This window comes from Poeciliopsis prolifica, unplaced genomic scaffold, assembly GCF_027474105.1.
Source record: "Poeciliopsis prolifica strain line A6 unplaced genomic scaffold, Auburn_PproV2 SCAFFOLD058, whole genome shotgun sequence".
Taxonomy (NCBI): domain Eukaryota; kingdom Metazoa; phylum Chordata; class Actinopteri; order Cyprinodontiformes; family Poeciliidae; genus Poeciliopsis; species Poeciliopsis prolifica.
Window position 1 is genome coordinate 340,918 of NW_026562433.1, and position 17,288 is coordinate 358,205.

The window sequence follows — 17,288 nt, forward strand, 5'->3', positions numbered from 1 at the left end:
TGACTCGTTAGTGATACATAATGTGACCAACACAAGATCAATATCAGCAAATATAGATGAAATGTTTGGCATTAACTGACCTAAAAGCAGAAATGTTTCTCTTTAATTTGCGTCAGTCAGAAAGAAAATGTTTCTTTTCACAGATTTTGTGAATATCGGGTCTCGGAAGAAAGACTCTGCACAAACAAGAACAATTCAAGTTTTAGTTAAATGCAATTAAATTCAGATTCAGAACCCAAACACGTGTTTAGTGGATTCAAAAGTCTCTGGAGTAAAACAACGTTATGCGTTCAAAATCCACTCTTACAACTTTAATTCTTCAGATGACAAAAACTAACTTTAAAGAGTTTTTACCTTGAGATACAATACGAGGGTTTGACACATCAGCAGGTTTCCTTTTTTCTCGGTTATATAATAATCATGACTGAAAATAACATCGTTGTAAAGCTAACATAAGTGCACTGGAGATCACACAATTAAATAAAGGACATTTGGCACAAATTATTCCAACTCCAATAAAACTTTAAACGGCACATATTATATTTAGTGATTGATTGTTATCAATGCTAATGTTTAATAAGTTTTGTTGGTTTGTTAATAAATGCAGTTTTTTGTTTTTTTTTAAACTGTCTCCCTCCAAAGAGCACATTGTAATTACCCACCAACGTCCAAACAAATCCTGCCTGCGAGGATCTTGGGTGACTGTGACTGTAAACCTTGCCTTTGGCGCCATCGAGCGGCCATACCTGGAATCACGCATAGACGCTGTCACCTGAAACGTGAATGATGGCCGCATGGTGCAGTTATCCACAAATGGCACACACACACACACACACACACACACACACACACACACACACACACACACACACACACACACACCGTGCGTCAAAATCCACATCCGGTTCGGTGACGCATACAGTAACGTTCAAGTTTTCAAAAGGAGCCCCACAAACATCCCAACTAAAGATGTGACGTTGGTGTCTCTTTGATTGACTTCTACAATTAACAAAAAGTATTTGTCATGATTGTGTTACACAGTTGGGAATCGAAAACCACGTCTGATTCTAAAATACTCGCATTCATTAAGACAATAAGCTTTACTGTCTGTTGTTTTAATTTGTCCTGTGTTTACATAAACGGGTGACGCCCTCTTCACCGTATGAAAAAAATAAAATAAATTTTTTTTTAACATTTTCGTGTAATAATGCCATAATGTAAATGCGATTGGTTTACGGTTTTTGTCAGTCATGGAGGCGGGAGAGGGCGCGCACACACACACACACACACACACACACACATACGCACGCACGCACGCACGCACGCACACACACACACACACAGTGTCTCTGCTGTGACTGTGTATCACTTCAGATGCTCAGATAGAATTTAAAAAATCTGCGCTCCTCCGCCTTGTCACCGGCGTTGCGCGCATTTTCTCCCTCTCCTCTCCCGCAGCATGGTGCTCGGACTCGGAGGCTCGGCGCCGCGTTTTCGTCGGACGGCTTGAGACGAGCCAGCAGAAAAGCTTCCAGCGCCACCTGTTCCCACCTTCAGATACAAGGTAAGAAGAGGCTCGGGAGGCAGGATTTGGACTCTTTTTCTTTTCTTTATTTTTTTTTTGTCTTTCTCGTGCGGCTGTCTGCCCAGATTAGAAGTGAGAAAAACAAGCATCCAAAAATGAGTTTGTGGAGAGTTTGGCACATGCCGCACGGTGCGCGTTTTTCAGGTTCTTTTTTTTTCTTTTTTTTTTTGTGTGTGTGTTTTTTCCTCCTCCCCTTTAGGGTCCCTTTTCTCTTCTCAAGTTCAAAGCGCGTCGGCGTCCGATGCTGTTGTTGTTGTTGTTGTTTAACGTAGTTTCCGGTCAGCGGGGGGCGTCTTCGTAAACAATGCAGTTTCAGCTGGATTCCTGCGTAATGGCACTCCTATTACATAATTTGCCAATTAGCTAATTTATGATCTCCATCATGAATCACACAGCTTTTTTTCTTTCTCCGTTCTTTCAATAAAGTGAATATATATATATATATATATATATATATATATATATATATATATATATATATATATATATATATATATATATATATATATATATATATATATATCACAGCAAGGTGCAAGATACTGGCAGGGAAAGCGTACATGGAGCGACATAACCAAGTGGCAGGCATAGTGTACAGAAACATCTGTGCAGAATATGGACTGGAAACCCCGAGATCAAAGTGGGAAACACCCCCAAAGGTGGTAGAGAACACCAGAGCTAAGATCCTGTGGGACTTCCAGATCCAGACAGACAGAATGGCGAACCAACCAGACATTGTCGTAGTGGATAAACATCAGAGGAAAGCCATTGTGGTAGATGTAGCAATACCAAGTGATTGCAACATCAGGAAAAAGGAGCAAGAGAAACTGGAGAAATACCAGGGCCTCAGGGAGGAACTGGAGAGGGCCTGGAAGGTGAAGACCACAGTGGTGCCTGTGGTCATCGGGGCCCTCGGGGCAGTAACCCCAAACTGGAGCAGTGGCTCCAACAGATCCCAGGAACAACATCAGACATCTCAGTCCAGAAATGTGCAGTCCTTGGCACAGCAAGATACTGCAGGACCCTCAAGCTCCCAGGCCTCTGGTAGAGGACCCGAGCTCAGAGGATAAGAACCACCCGCGGTGGGTGAGAAGCGAATTTTATATATATATTTATATAAAGATGTTGCTAATCAAATCCTACAGCTTTGGGGGAATATTTTCCATCTTCAGAGCCAATTATCCACTTTCCTTTAGCCAAGCTGCCCCTTCACGAGGAAGGCCAGCGATCAATTATCCACTCAGACCTGTTATTTCACAGGCTCATGATCACTTACCTCCCCTCTGAGGGCAAAACAAATGTAATCTCATACCAGTGGACTATTACATAACTTTAAAACCCAAGTGCCATCCTGCCTGCGTGGGAGGAGATGTGATGTTCCCACTTCCTTACTGTTGTTTGGCTTGTTAATTGAGCGAGGAGTATTAGTGTAAGCTGAGTTTTTTTATGACTATTATTATTTCATCTACGTATATCAGCATGCAGATGAAGTGGTCGCTTAGATAATTCCTGCCTACCTACATGAAGTCTGTGTCTGCTGAGTTGCATGTTAATTCCAAAGGTGGTATGACCAAATGTGAATATATTTTGGTGTAGGGTGGTGTGTGTGTGTGTTGAGGGGTGTGTGTGTGTGTGTGTGTGTAGGAGAGGTGTGATCGTAGGGTGCCCAAGCATGACGCTTGAGAGCTGATTGGACATAGTTCAACCCAGTCTGTCCTGCGCGCTGGAAGTCTTGCGCAAACAGACGTGCTACGCTAACCTGACACGTCCTTCCTGCAGACGGCTTCAGGTTGGGGTCACCAACAAGAAGCCAAAAGTATAGACATTAATGTGATGCAACTGTACAGTTCTATGTTAGTTTATAGATATTTTATAGTTTCAGAGGAGTTTGCCGTTGGATGAAATCTAAGAGAGGATGGTTTTATTGTGGAGAGACGAAGGGCTCCGGTTTGGTGTACATGAAGAAATGTTTTAGCTTAAAGCTGCAGTGTGAACATGTTTTTTTCATGTGTGTTTTAAACCGTTACCATGTCATGATATGAGACACATAACCTGTGAGAAAAAATAATCAGGCTCCTCCACCTCCTCCCAGCGCTGCAAAAATGCAGCCAAAAAACAACCAATCAGGAGAAGTGTCTTAGCGATGTCAATTAAGCTCATGTAGGTGCTGATCAAATGCTAATGTAGTTACAGGAAAACTATTTATCCGGTGTCGTCGGTGGCCATGCTAACTTCGGGCCAGGCTCCATTGTGTTGAGCCAGCTGTAGCCTTGCAAAGAGCGAGGCGGAGGATGTGAGTGGCGTATACACGAGCATTATTGACGATACTGACACCCTCTTTCTGGTGTATTTCTTCAGTCAGTACTGGGCGCATTGGGACAAGGCAAAGGAGCTCCAGTCTTTTCAAATATTATCTGTCTTATATCTGGCAAAATGATAGTTTTATAAAATATTTAAAAGAAGCTGTTACAAAAGTTACAGCTTTAATTTTACTCATGAAAAACTTTCTCATTTTGATGCACAAGCTGCTCCCAACGCTTAAATAGTTTGAAACTGTTATGAGAAAAATAATTTGCATGACGCCAACTAACAACTAGAAACTGACAAAACTGCTAACAAGTTGCATAATTGATCTTGCACTGATTACATTTCACTCCCAATAATCACTGTCGATAATGTTGGTGGATGTATTTTTTACACCAGATGGAGTCATTTTAAGTCAAATGAGTTTAATAGTAGCGACAGCGCCTACGGGTCTCCCTCAGGAAATGAGTCGATGTGGAGACGACGGAGCTGAAGCAGCTAAGTTAACTAAAGGTGGAGGGGAAGCCGAGGATTTACCACCTGGCAGAGCTCCAGGGCAAAAGAAAGCAAGTAATTAGCTACTGGGAGTTGGAGCAGCGTTGGAGCTCTTTTGACACGTTCATTCGTCAAGGTTTCTACATATCGCTGAGTTCATTTCTAATGACCTGTTCGTTGTTGCTTAATGTCATCATGAACAATAATTCGGTTTTGTTTAGACAAATGTTGATTGTTAAAACGCAAAGAAAGGTTCAAGAAGAGCTGAATAAGGGAAAGAAATGACAAGCTGGAGCAACGGCAGGAACATGTTGCTTTCTCTGAAGACTGTTTTCTTCAGCAAAGGTGGTCTCTATTGAACGATAATCTGACAGGAAAGAGAAAGTACAGACATGCATTGGCTCGAGAACGGGAATCGAACCCCATTGAACACGACAGTCCTTCACACACAATGGGACACCGAGCAACAACTTTACCTGCTTTTACACTTAGCAGTTTTTAAAAATGGTAAAGCATTTGGACAAATAGATTTTTTTTATAACTGGTAAAAATGAAGAGGCCACTGCTCTGAGCCCCGTTGAAAACTTTCTGGTTATTGATCTCTGAACTCTTCCTGATTAAAACATTAGCACTGCTGTTTCTAAATGGATATGGACTTGTTTTCTTTGCATTATTTGATGTCTGAAAGCGCTGCATCTTTTTCCATATTTTGACCATTTCTCATTTTTTTCAAATATGAACTGAAGTTTTGCTTGTAGTTTCAGAGACATGTTGTCAGTACTTCATAGAATAAAAGAACAATGTTCATTTTACTCAAACATTTACCTAGAAAGAGTACCATCAGAGAAAGTGATCATTTTAAGTCGTCTCTTTTTTTTCCAGAGCTGTAAATAGTTTAGATTGATTTATATTATTATTTAATTGCTTTTCATTTTAATTTCAAAATTGACATTTGCAGGTCCAAATGCACTCGTAACTTTTCATTCCAACATTAAACCAAACTAAACTTTTACATTTTAATTTAATTTAAAAAAAATCTTTATTCAGAGGCATAATAAAAATTTTGATTACTTTCCTCAAAACCAGAAGTTTACATACATTAAGACTACTTTGGTTTTAAATCAGTTTGATAATCTCAGGTACCCATGTAAGTACCTGACCTGATAATTCAAATCATTTAAGTTAATCCAGTTTATAGGGCAGCACTTACATACTGCCTTAAAATCTACCTCCTTGTGTGACATCATGGAAAACTCAAAATAAATCTGCCAACAAGAGAACGGTGGACCTCTACAAGTCTGGTCCGCCATCGGGTCCAGTTTCTAGACGCTGTATTCTTCTGTTCAGAAAAGAATATGCAAGTTTATACAAATTGGGAATATCTATTAAACACACTGTCCAAAATGTGCATATTGACCACAGAACAAAACAATCGAAATAAAGTCGTTTATCGATTTGGATTGAACGGCCACTCAGACAGGATGAGTCCAAAATGTCTATGAAGACATTTTGGACTCATTCTAAATAAACTTTCTTTTCTGCAGACTCTTCCTGTGGTTTGATGTAACCAAAACAAAAATGTTTGACCACAAAGTCGCTGCTGCACGTATAGTCACTGATTAACTTCTCAAACTAGGTGCAACAGTGAGTAAAACGTTGTTGGAATATTGAGGAGAAATCTCACAAAGTCAGCCAGGAAGTTAAAGCTTGTGAGAGACATTTGAAATGTTTGACCTGAGTTATGAAGCCTGAAAGACAACTCTATTAAATATTAATGAAATTTACATAAACATTTGAATTTTTTTTTTTAAAATCTCATATTTTGTTACTCACCTCTCGCCCGAATCGTTCACTGGAGACATACACCAGCTCCCCTCCCGACCCCATGAGGGACAATGGTGTTCAGAAAATGGATGGATAATTTTGTCATTCATCAAATGCAAATAATTTCAGTAATCTTACCTCAGGTAAAACAGAAATAGTAAACTTTCTGACGGCCAGACGATGACGTAAAGCTTCTTGATTAGGTGAATAAAATGACAAATGTTTCTGCAACATGATTACAATAATAATACAGGCTTTTGTCCTCTTGTGGTCACTCTAACACAGTCTGAAAATGGAGGATGATTGTTTAGTGTCTGTCAGTATTAAGAGACCAGGTTGTGTGGAAATCGCTTAAAGTGACAGACACTAACAACATGTTGATGGTCTCCTTTCCGCGCACATTCGGCACGCAGCGTTTCAAAAATATTCTCATATCACTCCACTCAACGCTTTGTTAAAAATTCATTTTGCAAACTGATCTTTTTTCAGTGAAGCATTTAAAGCATTCTGGCAAAAAAAAAAAAAAAAAATCTTCTTACCTAACAGCCCTTCACCAAAATAACGTTTTGTAAGAGGTGATGTTCGTGCAACATTTCACTCTGAACCGGTGAGTCATCACAGTCCGGTCACATCAGAAAAGGGAGTAAAATAAAAAAGGAATTTAAGAAAAACTTTTAAAAAATGTCTTTCCAGCTATTTCCCAGAATTTCTCAGGGGCTTTCAGTTTTATGACACATTTTTCTTGAACGTTAACTTGCTAGTTGCTAAAAAAGAAATCAAATTTTTTCTTCTTTTTTTTTGTTATGAACAGATAAAGTTCTATCTCACACATAAAAAAATGTAGAACGTATATGTGAACGACCATTTTTCTCTCATGGTCTTCTTACAAAGCCAGATCTGAAAAGTGTGGCATGTATTTGTATTCAACCCCCAGGAGCGGGTAGAGGTCATGGTCAAATTTTTGGATTGAGGAGAGCTTCTACAGGTTGAGATTTACTATTTGATTATTTATATTTGTGTTAATTTATGAGAGTCTAAAATCAGACTGAAACCAGTTTCAGGCGATTTACTGCCAAGACAGTGTCTGACTAAAACAGGGATTTTGATAGTGGCTTCATAACTGCGACGGTTGTCCTTTGTTAGCTGAACGGAAACTATTTTACATAAAGCCTGTCTGATTATAGTGTGAACCTGCTGTAGGCGTAAAGCTGCTTCTCTGTTAATATTTTACAAAGCAGATTGAGTAGATTAGTCTATTTTTAATTCTATGAATTTGTTGCATCTCTGGTTGTTTTTTTTAAGGAACACAGACATTATTTGTCTTTGCTTTCATGTTCAGCTCATAGATCACAAAATGAACTTTCTCTGGGTTTTGTTGAGAGCAGTGAAACAGTAAAGCAACATAATTGAAATGTTCAAATAAAGGGATACGGTTTGGCAATAAAAGCCAGTAAATTGTCATGCTGTTTGACCAATTTTGTTTTCCAGTAGCACGTCTGTGTAGAAGCTGATTGATGAATTGATTGATTCTCTAAAATTATTATTTGGAACAATTCCTGATAAAGTCTAGATGTTCTAGCCTCATTTGGATTTAGCATGATGCATTATGTTGACATGAACAATATTTTATGTCGTTAGGTGGCAAAACAAGAGTCAGGACAAATAAATAAAAGCAGATATTTACACTTATATACAAATCTTTTTTCTCTCTTTCTGTGTGACTAACATTAGACTAAACTTCTTGTTTTAGGTCAGTTAAACAGTCAAAGCCATTTGAATAGTTGATTTTTCCACAATAAAAATAATTATACTTTAGAAAGTGTCATTTCCATTTACTCAGATTATGTTGGACTCATAAAACAACGTATAACGATCTGAAAAATAGGGAGTGCGAATGTGTCATTAATTTTTTGTAAAAGAACTATGTGACAAATTTTTTTAGGGTTTTTTTTTCTAACAGTTTTTAAAATACACATTCATTTCTACAGCCTAAACCTTACCGTTATCATAACCCTAACCCTAAACAAACCTCAATTCACATCTAAGTCCAAATTTAACCGCTGACCCAAAAACAGTGTTTTCCCTTGTGGGGACCAGAGTCCAGTCCCCACAAGGAGCAGTGGGTCCCCACAGTGTAGTATGTGTCAGGAACATGGTCCCCACAATGTATTATAAATAAACATACACACTCACACTCACACACACAGTTCTGGGTGTGACAGAACTATTTGTGACAGCTCTCCGGAGCCGCCGCACCATCAGACGAACCGATCTGTTTCTATGATTATCCAAATTCACAGTTATGCTAACAGTCCCTTCTTCTGTTCTGTAACCCGACTGTTGCCTCTGACTCACACTGATGCCTTTGTATGACTTCACACATAAACTGACACGCAGCTCTCACGTCTTTTTTACCAGCACTAAGTGAATGTGCAGTGGTTTTTACTGCAGCAGGCATCAAAACGGACACCTGTCATCATTCAGCAGCCCCCACGTGTCCGCTGCTGCCCCCTGTGGATACTTATAGCCCACCGCAATTATGTTCTTCCATTAGTCATCCTACGCGTTGTGGTGATGGGCTACTGGCTATACTTAGCCATCGCCATGGTCACTCCTGTGCAAATGAGAAATTTTACAAACATAATTGCGGTTGGCGTCAAACATGATGAATAGAGATGAGTGTTACGCACATGGCTCTTGTTCTATTTCTGGGGGTTTTTTTAGTTGTTTTTTGTTTTTTTGACCAAATGAGGAGAAGGTTTAGAGATTGAGCACCTTTTATTTGTTGTGCTAATTAAAATTCACCCAGTTAATTCAGGAAAAAACAACCAGGCTGCCGCTTTTAAATTAAGGCAGTAGGTATGTTGATAACTTTAGAAACAAACCAGATTAATAATCAAGTTGGCTTGTTCACTTCTGAAATATGAGGTGTAATTTGATATGTTTTACATTTCACTAATAAATAATATTAGCATTTACTTTATGATACATTGAAAAAAAATGCTTTTGTAATACAGAACCATAATCTCATTACTGTATTTCTGGGCGATGTCTGAACTTTTTATCCTGTAATTTAAAGCTGCAGACGCTTTTATTTTTATGTACATTTTTGTCATCTGTAGCATAGTTTTAAGTAAACACAATACAGATACTCTAAAAATGGAAAAAATTTATGTGAATTTATCTGCCAGTAATTTACCAGTAACATTTTCAAGACTAATTTTCAAAGTAATTTGTTGTAAAAATAAATACAGATGTTAAGCTAAGTTTATAGTAAAATACAGGTTTATGTAGCTCACAGTACTTTACTGTAAGTTTAGTTTTAGTACTGCATCACCTCCAATCAGCAGTCTGATTGGAGCTGAGTCTGAAAAGCCTTTGTTATGGTTTCATCTTTTTGTCTTTCTGCAACATACCTAGAGCTTCTTTTCTGAAAATGCTTCGGATTTTCCTGTGCAGCTCCAGAGAGACCGTGTTGTCTTACCTCCGGAGGCTGAACCCGGCAAATACCCCCGTTCCTTCATGCTGGTAATTGGGCCCAGCTGGCATTCAAAAACTCCTCCTCTCACACATCCAGAGGAACCCAGTGTCGGTCTCATGGCGGGTAGAGGTCATGGCTTTTCTGACAGACAGATAAGGGGTTGTGAAAACTATTACTGGTATTTCTCATTGCTTAGATCCTGAGAGCAAGTTGGTGACATCTCCAATGGAATCAGCAGTCTGAGTTGGAAAAATTCAGTTTCTCTGCTTTTGTTGGACTGGATATGAAAGACTGTAAAGAAGAAAACTTCACACTCATCCCATTTTCCTTAGACTAAATGAGAAATCAAAGAGATGTTTATATATAAGGTTTCAAGGCATTCTGATGATGCCTGGATAACCATTACAGCAAAATGTTATTTTGTTACTTCTGACAGTCAAACATAATATTCTTATAGCTACAAGTGGAAAAACACAGCTGTCAACATTAATGCTACACATGTCCAACACCACAAAAGAAATTAGATTCTTTCAGGCCCCTGTGAATCAGAAGTGCCCCATTCACAGAGTCAGACAAGAGATGGATGGACATACCTCTGCCAAAACCACAGTTTAGTCAGAATCAAATTAAATGTCACGCCTAAGAAAGGCTAGACAAGAATATGAGACAGCAGCTTCCATTCACACCTGGAAACTTAAGAGAAGGGGGAAAAAACCTGGAAAACATGAACTTGATCAATTCCTCACACATGCTGCAGCCAAAACTGTAAGTATGTAAACATTTGTAAGCATTCCCTAAAAAGAATTGTCTGTAATCAAGAAGACTAAAAACTTAGCTTTAAGCATGATGGCTTGCAAAACAGAAGTTGGTATTTAAAAAAAAAAAAAAACTTAATTTCAAAGTAGAAGCTCAGAAAACATAGGAACAATACTGAGGTCCTGACTCAGTTCCCAGATCCTTTACAGACGATAAAAAAGGCAATGAAACATCGACATATAGTTTGAAGACAGTAAAGGAAAAAAAAAGATTGACGCAGCAATTTAGCACCAGAGAACTACAGCAGAAAGAGGAGCAGAAGACCTTACTTGTTGTCTGGGTCTCTGTAGACGTGGGATTCTGACGTCTGGCTCTAGTCTTGGGTGCTTATTGAGATTCTGCACCAACAGGGATGGAAGATCAACGTCTTTTGAGACAGAGCATTAGATTATTGTCCATTTGTAAGGACAAGCTGATGACGGCATGAAGCTGAAATGGCCTGCTTTTCCATTAAATATTATATATATTTTTTAGAGCGGTGTTTTTTTCCCATTTTCTGCAGATCTTCAGAACCAGGCTCCCATTAAGTGTGCACATTATTTTCCTTCAACAGCTGGACATTACCATCTTCTTTTTTTTTTAACTGACCAACTCAGCAATCTAAAATGTGGTTAAAAAGTTATTTTTTCAAAAGTAACTCAAAAGAAACACATTTAATAAAAAGCATAACCTCAAACACACCTCAAGCAGTGTGTTTGAGGTTTTGCTGTAAAATACATCCACAGGTTTTCCTCAGATTAAATCAAATATAGTGAGCTAGCCAATCAGACGCTTTAACGCCATGATATTATCCTCTGAGGTTTCCCGAATAATTTAAAATCCTAGTAATTTTAGTGTATATAAACTGTAGATTTTGAAGAAAGTCAGAATATGTTTATATAAAAAATAAGCTTTAATTATTGCGGCACAAAGGAACAATTTTGATCGTCCTAACTGACTTTGAAACCAAAACGTTTAGTCTGATTCAATGTCGGACCATGAGTAAAAGGAAGGCTGTGTGTCTTCTCATACAGTTTATGCATATCTGGTTTTGCTGTATATTTATATTTCTGCAGCTCAAAAGATACTGAGCTTCCAACTTGAATAACAGACAACTTTTACTCCAACTCCATCTTTGCAGTTTTCAAGCTATTTTCCCAGATACATGTCGACATTTCTGACAAAATGACAGTTTGCCAAATCTTTTCTTAATCACCTCAGTAAACCTACACGTGATCTGCATGTGGTAATGATTCACCGAAACAAAACGTGACATAAAAGCTCAAATTCTGACCGTTCGTTAGTAGCTGAATCAGCTCGGAGTCGAGGAGGCAGGAGATGTCACCGGGGATTCAGTTGCCTCCTTGTTCTCCCGTTGCTGCTTGTCTGGGAGTTAGCTCCTGCTGTCTCAGGACAAGTTTAACTTTTCCATCTTGTATCTCATATGGGGAAAAAAGTTGAAGTTTCATACTATGTTTAAATTATTGTTTTTTCTTTGCAGGCTGATAAAGATATCAATGTTACCTGAAAACATGGTAAAATTCAACAAATTTTGCTGTGAAACATGCTTAGCTCAGTGTAAAACAGTTTGTTAACTGGAGGATGTTTTCCAGTTTCCTTTTCCTGTTGCTGCCACATCCACCTACACATAAAACTCAACTGAATTCAATGTTATGCTCCCTCAGGAGGAAAAACTTCAGTGTTTTCTGGTGAATAATAGTAGCCAGTTAACTAATTGCTCTCAAAATCTCTGCTAAATATTAACCTAATTTACATTTTTTGTTTAATTCACTGCCATTGTTATAGTGACATGAAATGTTGAGTAAGACACTACAACACAAAATTAGCTTTTGCCTGAAATAACATGTTTCCAAAGGTACATCCCAAAAAAGTCAAACATGACAAACATTACATCCCTTTAGTCTTGGGGAACATCACATGTAGCCTTTGATCAGATATTTATAGTAGCTAAAGAAGTGATGCTCTGCCTGTTGGAAGAGTTTCTCTCCAGGAACATTGCTTGCAATTTGAGTGACCCGAGAACGAAATACTCTGCTCACAAAACCCAATAAAGAAACAAATAAAGTACAAAGAATGAAAAGTGGCTATGAGGAATGTGATGCAGAGCTAATACTATAAATCCTATGAAGGGCTGCTAGAATAACTATTATTTTTGTGCTGTTTCACTCGGATTTGTTTGATGAAAACCCATAAAAACATGGAAGACTTTTGAGTTTACTTAAATACTTTTAATTTTTTTTCTCCTGAGGAAGACGTATTAAGAGCTTCTTATTAGAACCAAAAATCGTCAAACTCTAAAGATTTTCTGCATTGTTACATATGATTTTAGAGGAACAGACTTTAACGCTGCAGGTAAGAGTTGATAATCTTTTGATGCAGGACAGATGTAACTGGCTGAACATTGGATTATTTCTCATGTTGCTTTTGCATTTATCCATTTTTATGTTTTTCATTTGTTCAAAGCAGCTCAGTGTTGCTTTTGTATTTAACACGATGCTTTGAAACGTCTTTTTTTTTTGTCTACAACAGTAAAATAATTCCAGAGGTTCTTCCAGTTTCTCTCTGTCCTGTACTGAGCATCATGCCGCTCTCTCTTCTTCTTCTCTTTTCTGCCCCCAATTCTCGAAGCCGTTTTGAGGGCGTGTCTAAACAAAGATGTCTGCCAACCCTGAGAATGAGGCATGCATTTGTTTTGGGAGAAATGGACGCACCTGGAAATGTACAAACCTCTGACTGTGGACGTTACTCCTGTGTGACCAGAGAGACATATCTGTTTCAGAAGCAGACCACTACATCCTGTAAATAAGGACACCATGACGTCTCTGTGAGACCAAGGCTTTCACAGAGCGGCTGCATGCTGTCAGAAACTTTCTCATCCTACACAGTTCTCCCACAAAATGCTGATTTTTTTTTTTTTTTTACACGGAGGAAAGCATGTTTTCACATGGAGCCTGGGAGTGACAGGTGGAGAAATAAAAATAGAGAGAGAAAAGCTGCTCCCTCAGTTTGAGAAGCCAAGCAGAGATTTAAAACCAACTCTCTGTTTAGTAAGTAAATCTGTACTGACAGATTTGCTGATGGAAAACAATCTGTTGGAGTAATTCAGGAAGTGAAAGCAGATGTTTACAACAAATATATAAACATACACACACACACATTTTTTTAATATATATTATTATTTCTCACTCTCTGGTTTTGAATGAGACTAAACTGTTTTTGCTCAGTTAGCAGTACCCGAAATAATTAAGTTAGAAAACAATCATATAGACTTTTTTAAAGCATAATTTATTACTTTCTTTCAATTCAAATGTTGATTTGCATTATATTTATTAAATCTTGAAACAAAGTCCAGATTATATTCCCATATCTTTGTAAACTTTTGATCAGATAATTCACGATATTTGAACATATAGGGGTTGAGTGTAATTTAAAGCAACACTCCACTTCCTTATGAATCGTTGTGGAAAAATCAAACGTTGTTCTTGTGGAGTTTTGAACCTCCACAAGAACAACTCATCCATCAATCTGGAGAGTTGTGAGAAAATATACACTCAGGTATAGGTACACCTGTCCAACTGCTCATTAACACAAGTGTTGAATCAGCCAATCACATGGCAGCAAATCACTGCATTTAGACATGTAGCCATGGCCTAGACAATCTGCTGCAGTTCAAACCGAGCATGATTTAAGTGACCATGAATGTGGCATGGTTGTTGGTGCCAGACGGTCTGAGAATTTCCTTAAACTGCTGATCAACTGGGATTTTCATGCACAACCATCTCTAAGTTTTACAGGGAACGGTCCCAAAAATAGAAAATATCCAGTGAGCGGTGGTTCTGTGGGCGCAAATGCCTTGTAGACGTCAGAGAAGAATGGCCAGACTGGTCTGAGCTGATAGAACGCCAATAGAAACTCAAATTACCGATCGTTACAACTAAGGTATGCAGAAGAGCATCTCTGAACGCACATCAAACCTTTAGCTACAGCAGCAGAAGACCACACCGGGTGCCACTCCTGTCAGCTAGAACTGGAAACCGAGGCGACAATTCGCACAGGCTCACCAAAATCAGACAATAGGAGAAAATGTTGCCTGGTCTGATGAGTCTCGATTTCTGCTGCGACATTCAGATGGTGGGATCAGAATTTGGCGTCAACAACATGAAAAGATGGATCCATCCTGCCTTGTATTAACGGTTCAGGCTGGTCTCGACAGTCTCATTTTATCTCTGCTGTAATGTTTGTTCCTCTGTTTATATCTACCACCAGCTTCACACTGGAAACAAAGCTCAGGATAAAACGTACCGCTCACCTGCTCTGGATATGACTGTAGTTACAAATCCATGCTTGCAGCTTACTATCCGGGTCGAATGTATTTCATGACCTCTGCCTTCACAATCACTTTGAACCTGAGTGCTGCCCTTTCTTCAGTCTGATCAGGTTTTATTGTATATGCCTGATGAGTGATGGCTGACTTCGGAATCAGAGATGTTCTCCCCAAACTCTACATAAAATTGGAAAACACACACCAACACTGATGATCACAGCACCTGTTATGTTTTTCTTTTCCTTTCTGGTTATAATGTGTCTTTTGTTCAGTGTTTGTCTCATTACATCAGCTCTCCATCACTCACTGGAGACAGCTTGTAGGTCAGCTCTTCCACACGGCATTTCGTGTGAGATTTCCTTCCAATTTCGTTTCAGCTCGTCTCCAAAAGGTTTTGCTGGGTTTCTCCGTCAGTCAATCAAATCTTTGGACGGCAAAACCAGACACTTGTTTCTGAAGAAACCAGTGGCTTACTCTGTTTTTGAGTGGTTTGCTGCAGACTGCAAGATTCCTTTCCTTTTACTGGGGTATTGGACCACGACTGGTAAAACAAGACCTGCAGTTCTGCAAACTTTATCTTTGATTCCAAGCAGAATCCGTCACGTGGCTCACAACAGCAGGTCTTATTTCAATAAGTTTAACAAACAAAGAACAAAAGTTCATTCATTCCATAATATTGAATGAAGTAATCACAGGAAAACAAAACACTCCAGGCCCTTCATCTTCCCCCCTTCCTATTGTTGGTTCTGAGGGTCACAGGTCAGATTATTTACATCCAAATGTGTCCTGGAAGCATGTTTAGCATGATTATGCAAGATTCATAATAATAGCGTGAGAAAACCAGTTCATATCCTCCAGGTCTTCTGTTTAAAAGCATGCGCTGGCATGTTGTTGTAGTTGGTGGACAGTTGTTTTTGTTTGTTTGTGTTTTTAACATCAGTTCGCCAAGGGACTTCAGATGCAAACTAACTTTTCTGTCTTATTAGTATTAATGAGATTAATACAAATAATATTGTTACCAAGATAATGGTTATAATCAATATAATGTCCTGGTTTGTTTGCCAATTTATTTGTCCTGGTGAATAAGCAAATAAATTAGTGCATAAATAAGATCATTTGATAGTATGATCCAGTTGGATCAAAGAACCCGGCTGCTTTTATTACAGGCCTCACATGTACAACAGCTTTCAAAAGGCACACGTGTGTTACCATTTGAGTTCGGCTTTCGACTGATTGCATATAAATATATACACTGTATTCATTTAGTTTTCATGTTGTGAACAATGGTGGGACAAATGTGCCTTGCAATCCCTTACATTGCTGTAAGAGATTGCTGTGCCTTGGCATGCATTGCCTTGTCTGGACTTGCATAGCCTTGCTTTGCCTTGAAATGACTTGCCTTGCCTAGCCTTGTCTTGACCCTTGCTTTATTAAACCATGTACCCGCTGGATTTCATCAGCAATACACAACAAAGTAGAACTATTTTTATTAACTCCACCTACATTTAATTTTAAAAGAGACTTAAAATTCATTTGAAACAAATGTGAGTTAAAAGATTTTGTTTTAAAAGTTGACCTTTTGTACCTTATTAATGCGACGTTTCATGTGGTTATGACTGCCGTGCTGCAGTCACTCCTCAGATGAGTCTTTACCTCGGCTCTTCATGTTCCTCTCCTGAACTGCTCACTGCGTCCAGCAGCATCAGCTGTTTTCATGCAGGTCTATCTTGCTGCTGCTGCTGCCATTAGGGACAAAAACACTTTGTTTGATAAATTGTTGATGTCTCCTTCAGCATTCTATGTTTGCAGTCTATCACTTTGAAGTGCATCGCCGCAGGACAGCAGAAAGTGGGTTTTTCTTATCAACCTTCAATTTTAACTGCTGCATTTTTTTCCTAATCTTTTTTTATATTTCTTCTCTTATTCCTCCATTACCGATTCCCTCTTTCTCTGAGGAAATTACATAAGTCTTTCAGTGTGTGCGTGTGGGCAGTGTTGCACTTTATGTAAGGCGAACGTGGAAATGGCTAGTGAAACACTTGGGTCTTGCCCCCTGCTTTGTTTCTTTCTCTCCTTCTGTGTGTCCTGTAGCCTTTTGTGGTTGTGTATGCAGTTTGGTTATCAGCTGTGGTTGCGTGGTGCTTGACATACAATGAGGCGACTCTGGCTGCCCACTCAGAATCACAAACACACATACGAAGAAAAGGTTTTGTAAAACACACCTTCTTAATAGACTTATAAGGATTTTAATTTGAAGCAGATAGTGCAGTTTACAGTTCCTCCAGGAGGTTCCAGTGATTCTTGTGGAACAACGTTTCTGATTTTGTGGCACCTTATAGAAAATGTCGCTGTCAAAATTCAGCCGAGGTGCAGCGATTGGTCGGAAAGGAAGGAAATACAGGAAACGTTACGTCTATTGGTCATATTTGTGAAAATGTTGTGTTGTCTGGTGAAAATTG

The 17,288-nt window shown here is 38.8% G+C and overlaps 1 protein-coding gene across 1 annotated transcript in view; it reads left to right on the forward strand.

Moving 5' to 3' along the window:
• Positions 1-1,351: 1,351 nt before the first annotated feature.
• The window catches only part of rin1b (Ras and Rab interactor 1b), a 35,021-nt gene continuing 19,084 nt past the window's right edge, over positions 1,352-17,288 (forward strand). Inside the window, exon 1 of the mRNA XM_055060363.1 lies at positions 1,352-1,564. The gene's annotated coding sequence lies outside the window, so the exon portion shown is untranslated. The remainder of the gene's footprint in view (positions 1,565-17,288) is intronic.